Here is a 20,554-nt window from a genome sequence, read left to right as displayed (position 1 = left end):
GAGTCACTCAGCAGGGCTCAAGCACAAGTTCGGAGGTCTTACGATCTTCAAGGAGCCGCGAGTCACTCAGCAGGGCTCAAGCACAAGTTCGGAGGTCTTACGATCTTCAAGGAGCCGCGAGTCACTCAGCAGGGCTCAGGTGTTTCCAAGGCGAATCTGCCGGACAGTCCCAGAGCACCCCTTGTTATAGGGCGACTCCTCTTTGATGTCCGAAGTCTGTGCAGGCAGGGGTCTTGTCACCTGGGGGTCGCTTGTTGGTGTTTCCTGCCATTGTCCTTTGATCCCTTCAGGGCCGGATCGGGAGGAGTCCCAGACACCCAGCAGGCGTGGAGCCAGCCCTCGGGGAGGCCGGCGGGTCGATCGAAACCCACCTTCCCAGGGAAGCGCAGAGGTGTGATGGAAACTGCTCCTCCCTTTCTCATCCCAAGGGGAGCACGATGTCCTCCAGCCGGAGTGGCGCCTCTAGGCCAGGGTCGCGCTGGGGCCGGGCGGCCATCTTGGTGCATGAAGTGGGCACGCGGGCCCGGTGTGGCCGAAAGGAGGAAGGCCACGGACGGGGAAGTCCGGGTCGGGTGTGTGTGTTCTGGTGTGAAGGATCGGCTAGGCCGTGGGCTCGGGGGCTGGTGTGAGGTGCAGGGGTCAGGTCGGGCTATGTTACAAGGGCCGGGTCTAACACTTGGATATTCTGAATACAATATTGTTGTATGATATTCTGAAGCTGGAATCTGTACTGGTCGTTCATAATATCGTCCACCTTTTCCAGTGGGGAAGAGCTGTGGAAAGCAACGAGCTTCTAAACTTTTTATTCCAAACACTCATGGGAGTTCCATGTGCTTTCTTCATTTGGAATAATTCAATAGTGTCTCCTATCACTTTTGTTTTAATTAACCCTGGGCGAACATCTACGCTACACTCGCGTAGTTTGAGTAGTGTGTGCTACTTCACACTACGTGAATTGCACGTAGCACAATGCAAAAACGCATGGTGTAGTTGCCATTTTTTGCTCGCTCACGGTCCTCAACTGTCCAGTTCGGCGACCGCGAGCGAGCAAAATGACATCCCGACAAGACTTTTTCCTCGTACGCGATCAGCAACATCAAGTTGCCGATCGCGAGCGTGGAAAATAAACCTCCCGGTGAGATTCGCAACGCGGGGACGTCAGGTTTCTCATTGCGAGTGGTCGCGTATGCTCGCAACCCCTCGTGATGAGAAACTACCAGTCCGCGTTGAGAAAGCTGCAGCTCGAGTGAAAATCTACTTGAGCGGCAGAAAACGACAGCTCGCATTGTGCAAGATGCCGTTTTCAATGATTGCACAGTGCGGACAAGCATCCAGCACTGTGCAATCATCGCGAACAGCGCACTACGCAGTTTGCATAGTGCTACGCATATTTCGCATAGTGCGAAGTGCACTTTGCGTAGCTACGCGTAGCGCTACTACGTAAACTACGCCCAGCGTTAGTTTTAATGTAGAGGATGTATCCTGTAATGTTCATAAATGTCTTCACTCCTGGAGTTGCCCACTCTTTCTCTGTGGTCAGTTGAAATTTCTCTATCATCTTCTAAAGATATTTCTTGTTCTTCCACATATACATTTTTATAATACATGTTGTTTTGTACAATATCTTATGTAGCCTTTTGAAGTTTGGTGACATCTACTAACTCTTGCCATATGTTCCAACTCTTTGTTGGTACACCATTATCTAGAATAACTACAGGTTCACTTTCCTCTCTCTCTATCCCAACAGTTTAAATATGTTTCTTAAAATCTAAAGGCAAATGCACACCTCTTCCTTTTAAACCTCTTTGTAAATCTGTTGGAGGCCCCTTACCTGGGATGCACTGATTGAATAAGAATGGACTCATACATATTTAAATCTACCAGTTCAAGAGTAAAATCTACAAACTTTAGGTTTTCATGTACAACTCATGCTGGCATTTTGTTCTCTTCTAATTTGTTGTAACAATATTTACAAATACGTTGATCACTACCCAACTCAAAACGACCTTCCACCAACAAATAAGCACCAAATTGCTCCCACTTTTCATTGTTTTCCTTTTCACTTTTTAAATACACATTAACATTCCTGGTTTGACTTCTATAGTGAGTATGTTGACAACAAATTCAAATATAGTTTCACAAGAAAGTACCTCAAATTTTGTAATTTCTTCTACAAACTTCTCAATAGTACTATCTTCCATCTCTTCTTCAACACCTACACTTATCAAACTCTCACTTTCTGTACACTCCTCTTGAGGACCAAAGAAACAAAACTGTATATCATCACAAACTTTTTTTACATCCTATACTGAACCATGCAAAAGAGCTGTGTTTATTTCACTTACAGATAACGCAGGACTTTTCACATAGTACAATCTTCTTACTAACTTCTGCATTTGTGAGTGATATACTGCTAACATTCTTAAAAGATGAAAAATACTTCAACAAACTTTTCTTGAAAGACAAGCCAGAGAATGACCCTGCAAGTTAGTATATTTTCTCACTTTACAAGGATCTAGTCCTTGCAACATCGTAATCGTCTGCTTAACACTTTTTTTAGCATAATCTCATAAGAAATGTTGTAATATATAAATAGAGTCTTGTCGTATACCTCAAATACTACTACAATCCCACTTATACACTGGAGCGTGTGTACATCTCTCTTGAACATCTTCAGCTATTACTTCTTCCACATTTCTAGGAACCACCTTTTCGTTTTAAATTGGACAACCATTTTTAACCTCATATCAACAACCACAGGTATCAACTGCATGAACTAATGTACTTTGTTGAAAATTGAAAATAGTTTTCTTCATTAAAAAAAGGTTCAGTACTAGAAGTTTGCTTCCATTTTCCCAAAAATGTTTTCCAAAGTTAGTTCTATTAACCAGTCTTTTTCTTTTAGTTTTCTCCTTCATAAAGTGCATTGTTGTATTCACTGTTTTCATTCTCTTCAATACTATAATAAACAATCTTCTTTTCAATTCAAAAGCCTTTTCAACTACACTTTCAATCAGTTGTTTTTTCTTGTAAAATGCTGATTTTATTTGATATTTTCAGCAATCTTTCAATAACTTTTGTAGTCCACTACTTTTATACATTCTCTTCCTAATGTCTTTATATTCTTTCATCCTTCTCTCAACATAGATTGTTTTCACATAACCTGATTTTCCATTAATTTGTCCTTTTTTTGTTTCCTTCTGATTGGTTGTGCAACTTTTCATTCTCTTTTCCCCATTTTGAAAATTCATTATATTCTTTAAAAGTCTCTTAACAAATTCTTTAGTTCTCTTACCAGAAGACTTTTTCTTCAACTTCACATTATGTACTTCATTAGGGGGCATATGTATCAACATCACCATTTGCAATTCTCAAATAGCGATTTTTAAAGAATCGCTATTTGAGAATTGCAAAACGGGATGTATTTAAAAAATTGCAAACTTTTTGCGATTTCTTAAAATTCCTTAATTGCGATTAGCAAATTGCGAAATCGCAATTAAGGAATACCTGCCCATTCATTTCTATGGGCCAGGAGACCCATAGGAATGAATGGGAAGTAATTCTCAAATAGTGAATCGCAATTTGCTAATCGCAATTTGAGAATAATTTCAAAGGTGCAAGGGTGTCATGATGACACCCTGATGCACCCCTGAAATGAGCATGTGTGCATATGGCGCACATACATGCCCTAAGGACATGTATAAGCGCCACGTGGCACTTTGTAAAATTCAAAAAAGTGCATTTTGAAAGGAAATCGCAAATTACCACCAACTGGAAGTTGGTGGTAACTTGCGATTTCTTAAGGATAATTCGCACAACTTGGGTGCTTTTTACATATCATTTAAGAAATCGCAATTTGCGATTTCTTAAATGCTTACTCCAAATTAAGAAATCGCTACATTAGCAATTCCTTAATTTTGCGATGGGATTTGGCTCATACATCCCGATTACCGATTTTTTAATCGCAAACGCTGTTATTTTGCGAATCGCAGCGTTTGCGATTAAAAAATCGTTTGATACATATGCCCCCTAATTTCTAATTTTCTCTCTCCTTTAAACAGTACTGTTTATTTTGTTGTCTTTTCTTTTGCACTTCTTTTGTCATACTGAATCTTTCTTAATACCTATGGAGAATATCTGAAACAAATTGAAAATCTTAAAAACTTTCTAAAAATAATTTAATAATATTAAAATACCTATATACAAATATACCCATCTATAAATAAAAAAATACATTTAATTTAAAAGGTACAGACATATGCATATATGATTTTCAGAATATACTGAGACTTACAGCAGACTCATGTAATGGGTTTTTGCTTTATATTTGCGTAGGCCCAACACCCTGAGCATTACTAGATTGATGAAGCAGTAGCACAAAAGTGAGGTTTAAGGCATGTTGGGAGATGGATTAGTAATTACACTACTTGGTATGAGTCTGTATAAAAGTTCACTTGAAGTATGCACATATAGGTGTGTGTTTGAAATGTAAATACTTTCTAAAACTCTCTTGCTTCTTTCTGCAAACCTCATGCCTCTTTCACATCACTCTTCCCACTGTCTGCACCCCTCTTTCCCCTTTCTGCAGCTCTCTTGTTTCTTTCTGTATCCCTCTTGCCTCTTTCTCTACCCTGCTTCCCCTTACTACATCTCTGTTGCTTCTTTATGTACTTCTCTTACTTTCTGTACATCACTTGCTTCTTTCTTCACCCCTCTTGTTTTTCTGCAAACCTCATGACTCTTTCACACCCCTCTTTCTGCACCCCTCTTACCTATTTCTGCAACTCTGTTCTTTCTTTCTGTTCTTTTTTATTTCTTCACCTCTCTTGTTTCTTTCTGTATCCTTCTTTCCTCTTTTTACACCCCACTTTCCCCTTTCTGCATCTCTTTTGCTTCTTTCTACACTTCTCTTATATCTTTCCGCACCTCTCTTGCTTCTTTCTGCATCCATTGTGCCTCTTTCTACACCCCTCTTCCCTCTTTCTGCACTCCTCTTGCTTCTTTATGCACCTCTGTTGCTTCTTTCTGCACTTCTTTTGTTTTTGGTGCACCCCCTTCGCTTTTCACATCCTCTGTTCATTCGTTTTGTACTTCTTTTATTTTTTTCTACACCTCTCTTGCTTCTTTCTGGAACCCTGTTACTTCTTCATGCACCCCTCGTACCTCTTTCACATCCCTCTTTCCTCTTTCTGCGCACCTCTTGCATCTCTTAGACCTCTGCTCCCTTTTCTCCACTTCTTCTTTTTCTTTCTGCGCCTCTCTTGTTTCCTTCTGTATCCCTCTTGCCTCTATCTCCACCCCGCTTCACCCTTTCAGCATCTCTATTGCTTCTGTATATACTTCTCTTCTGGCACCTCCCTTCCTTTTTTCTGCACCCCTAATGCTTCTTTCTGCGCCCCTCTTCCCTCTCTCTGCACTACTCTTCCTTCTTTCTCCACCTCTGTTGCTTCTTTCTGTACTTCCTTTATTCCTTTCTATACCTCTCTTGCTTCTTTCTGCATCCCTTTTGCCTCTTCCTCCACCCCTCCTCCCCCTTTCTGCATCTCTGTTTCTTCTTTTTGCACTTGTCTTGCCTCTTTCTGCAACTCTGTTCCTTCTTTTTGCACACATTAAAAGTAAGAAGCTGCACTTCTCATTTCAAGTACAGACCTAAAATCATGTGGTGTGTTTGATGCAGACCTCTCACAGACAAATATAAAGCAGCAACCTATAACATATATGTTTGCTGTAAGTTTCACCATCATCCTGAAAGCATCCATGCATAGTTTGTGCGCCACATAAATGTAGGTGTGAATGAACATTTGTCTCTACTTATTCATATACTCTGATACGTGTTATCCATCTGAAAATGCTACATGTGTAAAAGACAAGTATACATCTATTTCTATCCTTCTTTTATATATGGTGCACTACCAAAAGGTGCATACAGCCCGAAACCGGTCCTAGGATGCTTGTTTCCAGTCCAGGGAGGACCTGGCTTGGCAGTTCGGGCTGGACTGTTCCCATGGGGCACAGGGTCAAGACTGATTTGCATATGGCTGGGTTCAAACTGGAATGGCATGGTGAGCAAAAAAACTATGGATTTAGGCCCAGATCTCTGTACTGGGGTGAATGTATGACATTGTTCTGCATTCTGTCCATCAATTGTTATTTTTGCATTTGTCACCCCGAGTGGGAAGGGTATACTCAGACGTGAGTCCCTTGCACTCCATGCCACTGGAATCAAGCTATCCTGGCTGACGAGGGCTGAAAGCCCGAAACCGGTCCTAGGATGCTTGTTTCCAGTCCAGGGAGGACCTGGCTTGGCAGTTCGGGCTGGACTGTTCCCATGGGGCACAGGGTCAAGACTGATTTGCATATGGCTGGGTTCAAACTGGAATGGCATGGTGAGCAAAAAAACTATGGATTTAGGCCCAGATCTCTGTACTGGGGTGAATGTATGACATTGTTCTGCATTCTGTCCATCAATTGTTATTTTTGCATTTGTCACCCCGAGTGGGAAGGGTATGCTCAGACGTGAGTCCCTTGCTCTCCATGCCACTGGAATCAAGCTATCCTGGCTGACGAGGGCTGAAAGCCCGAAACCGGTCCTAGGATGCTTGTTTCCAGTCCAGGGAGGACCTGGCTTGGCAGTTCGGGCTGGACTGTTCCCATGGGGCACAGGGTAAAGACTGATTTGCATATGGCTGGGTTCAAACTGGAATGGCATGGTGAGCAAAAAAACTATGGATTTAGGCCCAGATCTCTGTACTGGGGTGAATGTATGACATTGTTCTGCATTCTGTCCATCAATTGTTATTTTTGCATTTGTCACCCCGAGTGGGAAGGGTATGCTCAGACGTGAGTCCCTTGCTCTCCATGCCACTGGAATCAAGCTATCCTGGCTGACGAGGGCTGAAAGCCCGAAACCGGTCCTAGGATGCTTGTTTCCAGTCAAGGGAGGACCTGGCTTGGCAGTTCGGGCTGGACTGTTCCCATGGGGCACAGGGTCAAGACTGATTTGCATATGGCTGGGTTCAAACTGGAATGGCATGGTGAGCAAAAGAACTATGGATTTAGGCCCAGATCTCTGTACTGGGGTGAATGTATGACATTGTTCTGCATTCTGTCCATCAATTGTTATTTTTGCATTTGTCACCCCGAGTGGGAAGGGTATGCTCAGACGTGAGTCCCTTGCTCTCCATGCCACTGGAATCAAGCTATCCTGGCTGACGAGGGCTGAAGGCCCGAAACCGGTCCTAGGATGCTTGTTTCCAGTCCAGGGAGGACCTGGCTTGGCAGTTCGGGCTGGACTGTTCCCATGGGGCACAGGGTCAAGACTGATTTGCATATGGCTGGGTTCAAACTGGAATGGCATGGTGAGCAAAAAAACTATGGATTTAGGCCCAGATCTCTGTACTGGGGTGAATGTATGACATTGTTCTGCATTCTGTCCATCAATTGTTATTTTTGCATTTGTCACCCCGAGTGGGAAGGGTATGCTCAGACGTGAGTCCCTTGCTCTCCATGCCACTGGAATCAAGCTATCCTGGCTGACGAGGGCTGAAAGCCCGAAACCGGTCCTAGGATGCTTGTTTCCAGTCCAGGGAGGACCTGGCTTGGCAGTTCGGGCTGGACTGTTCCCATGGGGCACAGGGTCAAGACTGATTTGCATATGGCTGGGTTCAAACTGGAATGGCATGGTGAGCAAAAAAACTATGGATTTAGGCCCAGATCTCTGTACTGGGGTGAATGTATGACATTGTTCTGCATTCTGTCCATCAATTGTTATTTTTGCATTTGTCACCCCGAGTGGGAAGGGTATGCTCAGATGTGAGTCCCTTGCTCTCCATGCCACTGGAATCAAGCTATCCTGGCTGACGAGGGCTGAAAGCCCGAAACCGGTCCTAGGATGCTTGTTTCCAGTCCAGGGAGGACCTGGCTTGGCAGTTCGGGCTGGACTGTTCCCATGGGGCACAGGGTCAAGACTGATTTGCATATGGCTGGGTTCAAACTGGAATGGCATGGTGAGCAAAAAAACTATGGATTTAGGCCCAGATCTCTGTACTGGGGTGAATGTATGACATTGTTCTGCATTCTGTCCATCAATTGTTATTTTTGCATTTGTCACCCTGAGTGGGAAGGGTATGCTCAGACGTGAGTCCCTTGCTCTCCATGCCACTGGAATCAAGCTATCCTGGCTGACGAGGGCTGAAAGCCCGAAACCGGTGCTAGGATGCTTGTTTCCAGTCCAGGGAGGACCTGGCTTGGCAGTCCGGGCTGGACTGTTTCCATGGGGCACAGGGTCAAGACTGATTTGCATATGGCTGGGTTCAAACTGGAATGGCATGGTGAGCAAAAAAACTATGGATTTAGGCCCAGATCTCTGTACTGGGGTGAATGTATGACATTGTTCTGCATTCTGTCCATCAATTGTTATTTTTGCATTTGTCACCCCGAGTGGGAAGGGTATGCTCAGACGTGAGTCCCTTGCTCTCCATGCCACTGGAATCAAGCTATCCTGGCTGACGAGGGCTGAAAGCCCGAAACCGGTCCTAGGATGCTTGTTTCCAGTCCAGGGAGGACCTGGCTTGGCAGTTCGGGCTGGACTGTTCCCATGGGGCACAGGGTCAAGACTGATTTGCATATGGCTGGGTTCAAACTGGAATGGCATGGTGAGCAAAAAAACCATGGATTTAGGCCCAGATCTCTGTACTGGGGTGAATGTATGACATTGTTCTGCATTCTGTCCATCAATTGTTATTTTTGCATTTGTCACCCCGAGTGGGAAGGGTATGCTCAGATGTGAGTCCCTTGCTCTCCATGCCACTGGAATCAAGCTATCCTGGCTGACGAGGGCTGAAAGCCCGAAACCGGTCCTAGGATGCTTGTTTCCAGTCCAGGGAGGACCTGGCTTGGCAGTTCGGGCTGGACTGTTCCCATGGGGCACAGGGTCAAGACTGATTTGCATATGGCTGGGTTCAAACTGGAATGGCATGGTGAGCAAAAAAACTATGGATTTAGGCCCAGATCTCTGTACTGGGGTGAATGTATGACATTGTTCTGCATTCTGTCCATCAATTGTTATTTTTGCATTTGTCACCCTGAGTGGGAAGGGTATGCTCAGACGTGAGTCCCTTGCTCTCCATGCCACTGGAATCAAGCTATCCTGGCTGACGAGGGCTGAAAGCCCGAAACCGGTGCTAGGATGCTTGTTTCCAGTCCAGGGAGGACCTGGCTTGGCAGTCCGGGCTGGACTGTTTCCATGGGGCACAGGGTCAAGACTGATTTGCATATGGCTGGGTTCAAACTGGAATGGCATGGTGAGCAAAAAAACTATGGATTTAGGCCCAGATCTCTGTACTGGGGTGAATGTATGACATTGTTCTGCATTCTGTCCATCAATTGTTATTTTTGCATTTGTCACCCCGAGTGGGAAGGGTATGCTCAGACGTGAGTCCCTTGCTCTCCATGCCACTGGAATCAAGCTATCCTGGCTGACGAGGGCTGAAAGCCCGAAACCGGTCCTAGGATGCTTGTTTCCAGTCCAGGGAGGACCTGGCTTGGCAGTTCGGGCTGGACTGTTCCCATGGGGCACAGGGTCAAGACTGATTTGCATATGGCTGGGTTCAAACTGGAATGGCATGGTGAGCAAAAAAACCATGGATTTAGGCCCAGATCTCTGTACTGGGGTGAATGTATGACATTGTTCTGCATTCTGTCCATCAATTGTTATTTTTGCATACATATCCATGCACAGTGTGAGGAAGATGGTAAGACTAACAGCAGAGACATGTCAAAGATTGCTGCTTTAGCTATGCTTAATGCTTAACTAGTAGTGGAATAGTGAAGCAGTAGAAGTAGAAAAGGGATGTTTAAGTGATACGTTCAGTGACTAAGTACTGATTATGGGACTTCGTAAGAATCTGTGGAAAAGTTCACTTGAAGTATGCCACATAAATCGACGTGTCTGTTTGAAATGCAAAGTGCAATCTCTCAAATTGTAAACCCTTTATAGTCTTGTAACTGAGGTATATCTCTACTTGCATATCCATTTTGATAAACATCATACATGTGAAGTTGATAGATATATAAAACACAGGTATATATCTATTTTTATATTACCTTTATGTATGAGTTTGGTAGGAAAAGGTACAGACATATGTATAGAATATTTCAGGAATATAGTCAAACCTACAACAGACACATGTAGTAGAACTGAGTGAGTGATTACATAACTCCATGGGTAGTGCTTGAGTTATTATATGAGTCCAAGGGTAGTCACTGAGTATTTGGATGAGAAGATGGATAGTGACTGGCTAATTGCGTGAGTGCAAACATAGATGTGGAGTCCATGGATAAGTGTATAAATACTATCTGAAGGCATATGTGAGTCATTGAGTAGTGCCTAGGGGAATAGATGAGTGCAACAGTAGGGCCTGGATGACTCAAAAACTACAAGGGTAGCGCCTGTTTTTTTTATGAGTGCATAGGTAGAGCCTGAATGATTGCAAGACTGCAGAGGTAGTACATCAATAGTGTCTGGGTGATTTTATAAGTATATGGGTTCTGTGTGGGTAATTGCATGAGTACAGGAAGAGTGCCTGGGTGATTGGAGAACTGCAAGGGTAGTGCCTGGGTCATTAAATAAGTGTATGCGTAATGGCTTGTTGATTGAAGGAGTGCTTGGGTAATGCATGAGGGCAGAGGTAATGTGTGAGTGATTACAGTTGTGCATGAGTAATTTCTGGGTGATTGCATGAGTGCAGGGGTAATGTCTGGGTGGTTGTATGAGAGTAGTGGTAGTGCCTGGGTGATTGGAAGAGTGCAAGGGTAGTGCCTGGGTGATTGAAGCAGTGTATTGCTACTGCAATGGTGATTGCATGAGTACAGGGGTAACGTCTGGGGGATTAAAGGTGTACGTAGTTAATGACTGAGTGATTGCATGACTGCAGGAGTAATATCTGGAGGATTACAGGAGTACATAGGAAGTGAGTGGGTGATTTTATGAGTGCATAGGTACTGCCTGAGTGATGGCAGGAGTACTGAGGTAGTGCCTGGATGATTGGAGGAGTGCACAGGAAAGTGTACGAGTGATTTTATAACTTCATGAGTACTGGCTGAGTGATTACATAAGTACAAGGGTATTGCCTGCGTGATTGAAAAAGAGGAAGGGTAGTGCCAGGGTGATTAAAGCAGTGTATACCTAATTCACTGGTGATTGCATGAGTACAGGGGTAATGTCTGGGGGATTAAAGGAGGACATAGGTAATGCCTGGGCCATTGCATGATGATTAGTGCTTAAAAACTGAAACAACTAACCATGTCAAATTTGCATATGATTAGAACTGCATCTAGTTTGAAATGCGTCATGCTGTACTAAGTGGACCTGTTGCTGAATAAACCTAACTGGATGGAGGGCCTGATTGCACACTGAAGACAGTGTGTGTGTCTTTTGGATATGTGATGCGGTGCCACCCGAAGAACAGGCCCCGGCTCGAGAGGCTGTGGCCTCCAATCAGCGCCGCATTTATTGTAGAATTAATTTGAAAAGGATGCCATATATATATATATGTATGATTCAGAAGTTGCCCTGAAGCTTGAAGATGCCACTCCATGAAGGAAAGTTCAACTAAACCTTTATTTCCAAACCCGCTCTTACCTTCGAATTATTCATATCCCTGATGCGTTTCGGAGCTGCTGGTCCTTCATCATAGGGAAACCTGACAGTCACGGATATACGCAGTATGCACTCACTCCCCTTTTCGTACTTTTCCTTGATTGCCCTCCGGTGGGCCTCATAGGTAGGTGTAACTGTCCTTGCATCCAGGCAGCACATGGAACCCACTGGGGGGAAGTAATCATCTCAGTACAGGCACTACAACTCCCAGGATACAAGGACAGTTACACCTACCTGTGAGGCCCACCGGGGGGCAATCAAGAAAAAGTACGTAAAGTGGAGTGAGTGCGTGCTGCGCATATTCATGACTGTCAGGTTTCCCTATGATGAAGGAGCAGCAGCTCCGAAACGCGTCAGGGATGTGAAAATTTGGAAGGCAAGAGCCGGTTTCAAAATAAAGGTTTAATTGAAAAGTTGGAGTAGGATACCATTGTCTTTTATGGGGAAAACAAATGCAATAAAAATTATGATCCTACCCAAATGTACTTTTATGTTTAACACTATACTTCTGTAATGTAACAAAAAATGGTTCAAGAAAATACAAAGTGAGGTTCATCTGGGCATCAAAGGGTGTGTGAATAGCATGGAAAAAACTACGTAGGAAAAAAAGAACATGGGGCATTGCCAGTCCAGACCTTCTGTTTTACTATAGAGCCTTCCAACTTAAAAACTTTAGAGTCTTACTTAAAGAACATCATTCCTATCCCTCCTACTATAAATCAATTGTAACAGACACATTTTATTTATATCAATTTGGTCACCCAATTTTTTAAAAAAAAGTTACGTTGAAAGTCCTACACGTTACTTGCATCATCTGGCATCAGATCAGAAGGATATTATAAATACCATATTACAGCACCTTTGCTCCAATCTAGGTAGGGTGGGACAAAACATAGAGATAAGCATGAACTTAACTGTTTTTGGAGTGACAAATGATAACTGGGGACCTTTACATTTAAAGAATAGGCAAAAAGATCTTCTGTTTGTATTAATTTTACTTGCCAGACGGGAGATATGCATAAAATGGGATTATAACAGCCCCCCTACAGTGAATGATTGGTTGACATCAGGGTGCAAGATTAAGAGGTTGGATCTGAGCAGAGAGGGAAGAAAGCGGATGAAGTTCTGGGAGGTATGGGATAAGAATGACTCTTAGAGTAGGTTAATAGAATAGGGTAAGGCAGGAAGGAAAGTCCAATGATTACTCGCTCCGCAATAACAATTTCTGGATCTGGCACAGTGCCGGCACCACTTTCAAAGAATTTGAAGATTCAAGAAGGGATTCCACCTCAGACCAAGAAGGTCTTCACAGTTCCAGGAAAGGTGAGAAGGATCCAGGTTGGTAAAGTTGCCTGAATGGGATCCTGGCCTTACTATATCTCACTTTTGCATGATATGAGGACAAAAAAAAAGAAGCTTGGTAGTGGCAACCCCCCTCCACTCGCGCCTTAGTTAGCAGACGGTAGGATAAACCCACCCTTTGACCCTGAAAATGAACTTAGTGATCATCTTTTTGAGGTCAGCAAAGAGAACCCTTTCTAGGTAGGCCTTGAAAGAGGTAAACCAGCCTAAGTAGTACATTCATTTTGATGGCGTTGATGCATCCTATCCAGGAGGTATAGGAAGTTCTCCACTTGGCCAGGCCAGCTTTAAGCTGCCGCAACAGGGGGTGGGGTAATTAGCCACATAGAGATTCTATAACTTAGGGGTCAGCTTAATGCCCAGATCCTCCTGATCCCCAACTACCAATGGGTCAGCAGTGTATAGGGTGCGGTATAAATCACAAAATGCTCTGGCCTTACCCTCCTCACTTCTCTGAGATGTCCTATCTGCAATATATTCTTTGTCCTGCTTCGCTCTAAGTTGTCATGCTAAAAGGGCACCGACTTTATTTCCCCTTCGTAATTTTGGCTTGCAATCACAGGATAGTTTTTCCACCCCATTAGTGTAGATGGCTTGTAACTTCCCTTTTAGCTGTGTGACTTTCCTTAGGTTCTGGACCGAGGGATTGGCCTTGTGAGCCTTTTTGGCTTTTTGTACCTCCCCTTCTAGAAGCAATCTCTCCCCCTTATGTTGGTTTTTAAGTGTGGTTGCTAGTTTGATGCACTTACCCCTCATGACCTTTTCAAAGCATCCCAGTTATTAGCAACAGAAGTCAGAGCAGGGTCGTTAATTTCAAAAGACTCTATGATTTCCTTTCTCAATTTGTCCCTAAGGGGGCAATCCCTGCTGAGAAAGTTGGGGAAATGCCATCTTGCATGTTTAGCACATGGGGCTGACCAGTCTAGAGGGGCATGGTCTGAGAGGCAAATCGTATGGAACTGGCATTCTGAGAGTGTGTGAAATAGAAACTGGCTAATGAATGCATGGTCAATTCTGGAGTAGGTCCTTTGAGAGTGAGAGAAAAAGGAAAAATCTCATGTCGAGGGATGAAGACCCCTGCAAGCATCTAAGAGACCCAATCCTTGTAGTGCGGTTTTAAGCGTCTTGCTGAACACCCCCCTGTTGCCCTATATGGGTGGGTAGGGTCTAGGGACGGGTCACATACTGAGTTAAAATCTCCCTTAACGGAATGTCCCTCCAGTGTGGTTAGAAATGTGCTCAGGAAATCTTGTTGCCCCACATTGGGTGCTTAGACCATAGCAATAGTGCATGACCTTCCTCTTAGCTCACCACTGACCATCAGGAACCTCCCTGCCTTGTCTGATTTGGAATCCTGAAGGAGAAATGGGATGTAGGAGTGAAAGAGCATAGACACCCCGCTGTGCTTCGTGTGTGCAGAGGATCAATAAATCTGTGGGAAGGTCCTGTGCTTCAGCCACTGCTCATCTTTTCTTGGAATGTGGGTTTCCTGCAGGGCAGCTACTTTTATAGGATGATTCAACATACATTTCCACATGCTATGTCTCTTATTGGGGGAGTTAAGACCCCTCACATTCCAAGACAAACAGTTAAGCGCCATTACTCTATTTGGGAATCTCCCACATGCTTCTCTGAGTTTGCCCGTGAAAACTGTAGGCTTCCCGTCCTCCATCCCACCCCACCCCTCACCTTGACCAGGGCCTCATAGGCTGATCAAAAAGTTCTGTGATACCAAAACATGTCCAACAGAAACATATATGAACCAAAACTTTGAGCTCCTAGGCACTCTGTCTCAGAGGAGAACCTCAACTTGAGCATCTCCTGGGGTGGACCCAATTCCACCACCGAGGCCCTCTTAACAGCTATTTAGTATGATATTAGAATTAGCCATTGTTCATTGTCAGTCTAAAAGACATGTATTTCACCCTCTTATGCGCACTCTCCCACAAGCCTCCTTGGAGGCTGAGCTTGTCAGTGTCAACTGTGGATGGGGCCAAACCCCTTTCAACTCTTAGCGCCACTGTTTGTCACTAGGCTGCACAAACAGTTCAAAATTTTACAAGACCAAAGAGTCTCTTCACGCTTCATGCTGACGTATTCTTGCCGCCTCTTTTCTGCTGCAACCAAGGACCTCCCCCTTGTCTCTCCTTTTGCGAGTCCATTCCTGCGCCCCCTGTTCCCTTCGTCTGCTTCTGAGCAGAGACCTCAATGCCCAAGATGGTTGCTGCTTGCTCTATTTCCGTGCAATGGAAGCTCTTGTTGTGTAATGGGAAGGCCAGGCCAAAGGGATAAGTCCAGCGGGATTTTATTTTGCGATCCCTCAGGATTTCTGTGATTGGCCGAAACTGCTGGCGATGAGCAAGTGTAGCCTTGGCCATGTCTTGGAACAACGAGCAGGACACAGTCTGGAATGTTACTTTCTCAAGGGCTCGTGCTTTCTGAAGAATCAATTCTTTGATTTTGAAGGAGCTGAATTTTGCCAGCACATCCCTAGGTTTCCTGGAGTCTCCTGATAGTTGCAGCCCTACTCTATGTGGAGAAGTGTGGCTCAATGATTAGAGCGGCAGACCCTGATGCAGAGGTCTAGCCCGGGACCAGGGTTCAATTCCCCGCCTTGAGGTTCTGTAGCGATCCGAACCCGTGAATTCGGTATCGTAGTACTGACACGATTTCGGTACCAATGAACCGCAAATGATCCATTACATGCATGACAGTGTTTTCGCTACACAACTAGCATGAATTCACTGAGAAATAGGGCATTCTGTTGTTAAGTCATGGCATCCATCTTAGTTACGGCATCCATTTTGTTTCTTGCCCTCACATAGTCAATGAACGGGCGATGACCCCGGCAGAGTCACCTTGTTAAGGACAAGTAAGCTCGAGCCCCGAGAAAGGCTGACGCTGCATGACTAGGCAGAATCAAGCTGCCTCCCTTGCCAGAGGCCAGTCCTGCTATACTGGTTCTCGTGTCCGTTGTCCTGACTGAAAGGCCGAAGACGGTAGCCATGCCCGTTTATGATCCATAAAAACACCTCTTATCCTACTTTTCAATCCTTTGCACCTGGCTCTGCTCCTTTCCTTCTGGGCTTTTACAATGGGGAGGATACGATTTTTATGATGGGGAGGATCGGGCAAAGAATGGAAAACTGACAAGGGGACCTGATCGAATACTGAAAACCTACGACTAATTATTGTTTGATGTCTATTTACTGTTTGTTTGGGATACCGGGTTGGGCATGAGATATATTCGTGTAATGTTGCCTAAAGACATTTTTCGTGTATTTAAGGATCAACCCACTTAATACAATTCGAACAGTCTCGTAGATTCTGCCTCTGTGTGGTTCCTATGACTTCTGTGTCCCTGCAGTAAATAAACCTTGGTCTTTGACGCCACCATCGAGAAGCCCGTGTCTCTGTTTATTTGTGCACCGAGACAGGAGGAACTCAGGGGTCTTTGGGTGTTGTTTCCCTGACACCTCTGGACTCTTAAAAGTCCAGAACCTCAAATTGGCGCCCAACGTGGGGCGACGTCATCCGGTACCAGTCCAAAGCCTGAAAAGTTCAAGAAGTTTCGTGTGAAGATTCCGGAGGGAGGTACCCCGCTTCATCGATCCCTGTATGTCGTAAAAGTGGCCCGACGATCTCTTCCACGAGGGTTCCCGTTCCCAGACGGCTACAGAGGACCGCTGCCCTGACTGTCGCCCTGTCTTGGACCCGAGGTGCAGACCTTAGTACGGCGAGACGTAGACGGGTTCTCCTTGGTGACGTCTTCCACATTTCAGTTAAGTATTAAGTGGGTTACGCTCAGTTTGGTTGTTCTTTGTTGCTCTGGTTTAATTCGTAGATTATCATTGGTTGCTCTTGTTTAGATAATCTTTGTTTTGGTATTAGTTCATTTTGGTAGGCCTAAGTTCTTTGCGCATTTTGGTTGGAATTTGTCTTTGTTTGTCATGACTACCAGTAGTAATTGTTTCTTGTCCTGGTTACGTTGCAACGTGGATTCCCGGTTGGAGGATTCGTGTTCGGTTCCTCCGATTGGAACTCCTACATATGAGCTCTATTGTAAACATGGTGTGGGTCCTATTACGTATAATGAAGTATGGGTCCGTTACACCAGAAAAAATGGTGTCCTTAGTTGGCCACCGCATGGTAGCTTCGAAACGGAAATACTAGACAATCTAGAAATGAAGTTGTTTAAGAGAAAAGCCCGGCCGGCAATGTTTGATTCTTTTCGCGTATGGCGCAAAGAAGCCAAACAGAGAGAAATTAGGAAGACGAAGAAAGAACAGAAAGAGAAAGGGTTGACTTTAATGGAGTCTGCTAGGCAGCTGCATGTCAACGAGACTGAGAAAGCAATGGAGATGGCAAATAGAAAATATAATTTGGCAATTGATAAATGTTACCCTGTATTGCCATCTTGTCCTACTAAGCCGATGGAGGATCATGAAAAAGATCCTCTGTTGTCTTACCTGTTGAATTCACCTCCACCGTATGCACAGGGTATTACAGTACCACAGTTACTACCTGTTGTACAGCCAGCTGCTGTTCAGCCTGGAATAGTTGCTCCACTTCCTTTGATCCCAGCTCCTGTCCTTCCCGTGGTTAATGTTCCTTCGGCACCCCCTCTTCCTGGGTCGCCTGTTCCGCCTTTGCCTGTTGTTTCGCAAACTGCTTTACCTGCTACTCCCACCCTTACTATTTCATCTGCTTCAGCTGCCCTGTCCCCGAACCCTGTGAACATTCTGACTCCGCTTTCCGTTCGTCGGAAAATAACCGACTTTGTAACTAATATCTTAACTCCTCTCTACAGGTCTTTAATTGGGACCCCCGTTTCTGACTCTATACAGAGACGTAGCCAGCTTCCTGGTCCTCAGGAATGAGACATGTTAGATTCGACAGCTCTTAGGTGGATGTCGAAAGCTGTGAAGTATGATGCACGAAGAGTGTTAGATACTTTTATGCAATGGAATGAACCAACTCAACGTTATGTTTTTGACGTGATGTGTTCTCTTGTGCGTGAAGAATGGGAAGATGATGACTTAGATTCCGTCCCCTCTGATCTGATAAATATTCAACAGAAATTCGCCGCCGGAATGGTGATAGGTTCAGAAGTAAGGGGAGCGATAGAACTGATTTTAGCTTATAGGGATGATTCCCCTCTTCGAGCGACAAGGGACCCTGATGGTTCTCCGATTACTAGGAAAAGACGAGGTCAGTATCCGATGAGGGAAGTTCCGCCCATATGGCGTGATGCAGTTCAAGCTGATGCGGCTAATGGTATTGCAGCTGCCCCGGCACAATTCCAGAGAGTGTGGATACACATCCCTTGGAAACGGGCCGAAGTATTAGCAGTAAAACAAGCGTTGCCAGACCCACGTAAAAATCCTGCTGGTTATTACAAAGAGTTAACGCAGACAGTTCAAGCGTGCGTCATGAATTTGGCAGACATTGAAATGTTATTTGGTAATGTAGTGCCACAGCCTATATGGGCCAAGATTCGACAAGAGAACCACCCAGTCGCCTTAGGAGGTGATTGGCCAGCTATTGTAGCAGCAGATGCGCAACAAGTTGGCGGTGCTAAACCTGAACCTCTGATTGCTGCCTTACCTGGCAGAATAATTAATCTGATGAAAACGCTGATGCCAGCGTTACGAGTTAATTGGGATAAACTATCGGCATGCAAGCAAAAGAAGGACGAAAGCGTCTCTGACTTTTTCACTAGATTTGAAGAGACCTTCGTAGACCACAGTGGGCAAGATATGAGTACTGAGGGAGGCCAGAGATTGTTTGTCGATAAGTTCATGTTTAATTTATTACCTGAGCTTAGTAACAAGTTAAAGGATTCTGAAAGTGCATGGGCAGTGTCGACGACAGCACAGATACTTGCAACTGCTCAGTATTACGAGAATAGAGAGAAAGAAGAGAAGGAAAAGTCAGAAAAGAAAACAAAAGATTTAAAGACTAAAGTTCTTTTGCAACAGGCGTATCCGCCTCGTTCGAATCAGTCAGATTCACAGCAGCGACCCCAGTTTCAGCAACAGTCACAATTCCAGCAAGGGACGTCCCAAAGATTTAATTATGGTTTTTCCCGACAACAGTTAGCATGGAATCAGTGTGCCTATTGTAAAAAGGAGGGTCATTATAAGAATGAGTGTCCGGTACTGCACGCACAGACTAGTGGTGTCCCAGCTCAGAGAGGTACTGTTGGGTTTATGCAAACTCCTAGAGGTAGAGGACGTGGCACAACGACACCACAGGCTGATCGCCAATCGAATTATTTCGATCAGCGAAATGCACAATCTGCGCAACCAGGTAGATCTCCACAGTATCATGTTGAAGATTACTATGAAAATAATGAAGAGATTCAGAGAAGCGAGTACTAGGACAGCCACAGGCAAAGAGAGGGAGTAGTATCAGTTCCAGTTGATCAGAGTGGACCTTATGTCGCAGTAGTTACCTCAGGCGTGGTCGAACCGTTTCTGTTGGATACTGGTGCGGCAAAAAGTTCAATTATGCATGTGAAACTCCCTGGCGCACCTTTGTCTGGCTTAATGAACACTTCAGTAGGTTTCTCAGGCGCCCCTGTTCACAATCCTGTTTCTAGTCCTTTATCAATATCTGTTGGGCCATGCGAACTAGAAGCACCCCTTATCCTAACAACCGGTTGTAATGAGAATCTGCTTGGTTTAGATCTGTTGAAACGCCTGCATGCGACACTGTACTGTTCTCCTTCGGGAGTACAGCTCACATTAGGCAAAAGAGTAATCTCGCCAATGTATATGTCGATGGATAAGCTCCCACCGGAGCTGCGTTCTCTCCCTGATACTCTTTGGGCAACTGGTCCTAACGATGTAGGCCTCTTGGAAATTCCCCCTTATGTGGTAAGTCTGAAAGCGAATGTTAAATTCCCACGAATCCCACAGTATCGGATTTCGAATGAAGGTGAACGTGCACTCTTGCTGATTGTGAAAGACTTAATACAGAAAGATGTGATTGAGGAAACTAGAGGAAATGTCTGCAATAGTCCTGTTCTACCGATTTTGAAACGCACTGACCCGTCCAAACCTCCAATCTACAGATTTGTGATTGACCTCAGAGAAGTTAACAAAATAGTGATTCCGCAGTTTCCTGTGGTCCCAGATATCACTGCATTATTGACGTTGATTCCTGCCTCAGCCTCATGGTTTACAGTTATCGACTTGAAAAATGCCTTTTTCAGCATTCCGATAGCTGGGGAAAGTAGAGACATTTTTGGTTTCTCCTTAGGAGGTCGCAGTTTCAGATTCAAGTGCACTCCCCAAGGTTATTGTGAGAGCCCTTCAATTTACAGCCAAGCATTGAAGAGTCAATTAGATGCTCTTGTACTTTATTTATTTATTTATTTTATTTATTTATTTAATTTATATGGCGCGTTATAACCACAGGGGTCTCTAAGCGCTGTCTGACCAGATTTACGTGAAAGATGTTACATTCACTTGAAACCAGCTGTGCACCTAAGATCTGCACCATGCTTGTTTGAACAGTACCGTTTTT

Source organism: Triturus cristatus, chromosome 5_2, assembly GCF_964204655.1.
Source record: "Triturus cristatus chromosome 5_2, aTriCri1.1, whole genome shotgun sequence".
NCBI classification, from domain to species: domain Eukaryota; kingdom Metazoa; phylum Chordata; class Amphibia; order Caudata; family Salamandridae; genus Triturus; species Triturus cristatus.
This window is presented reverse-complemented; position numbering follows the sequence as displayed.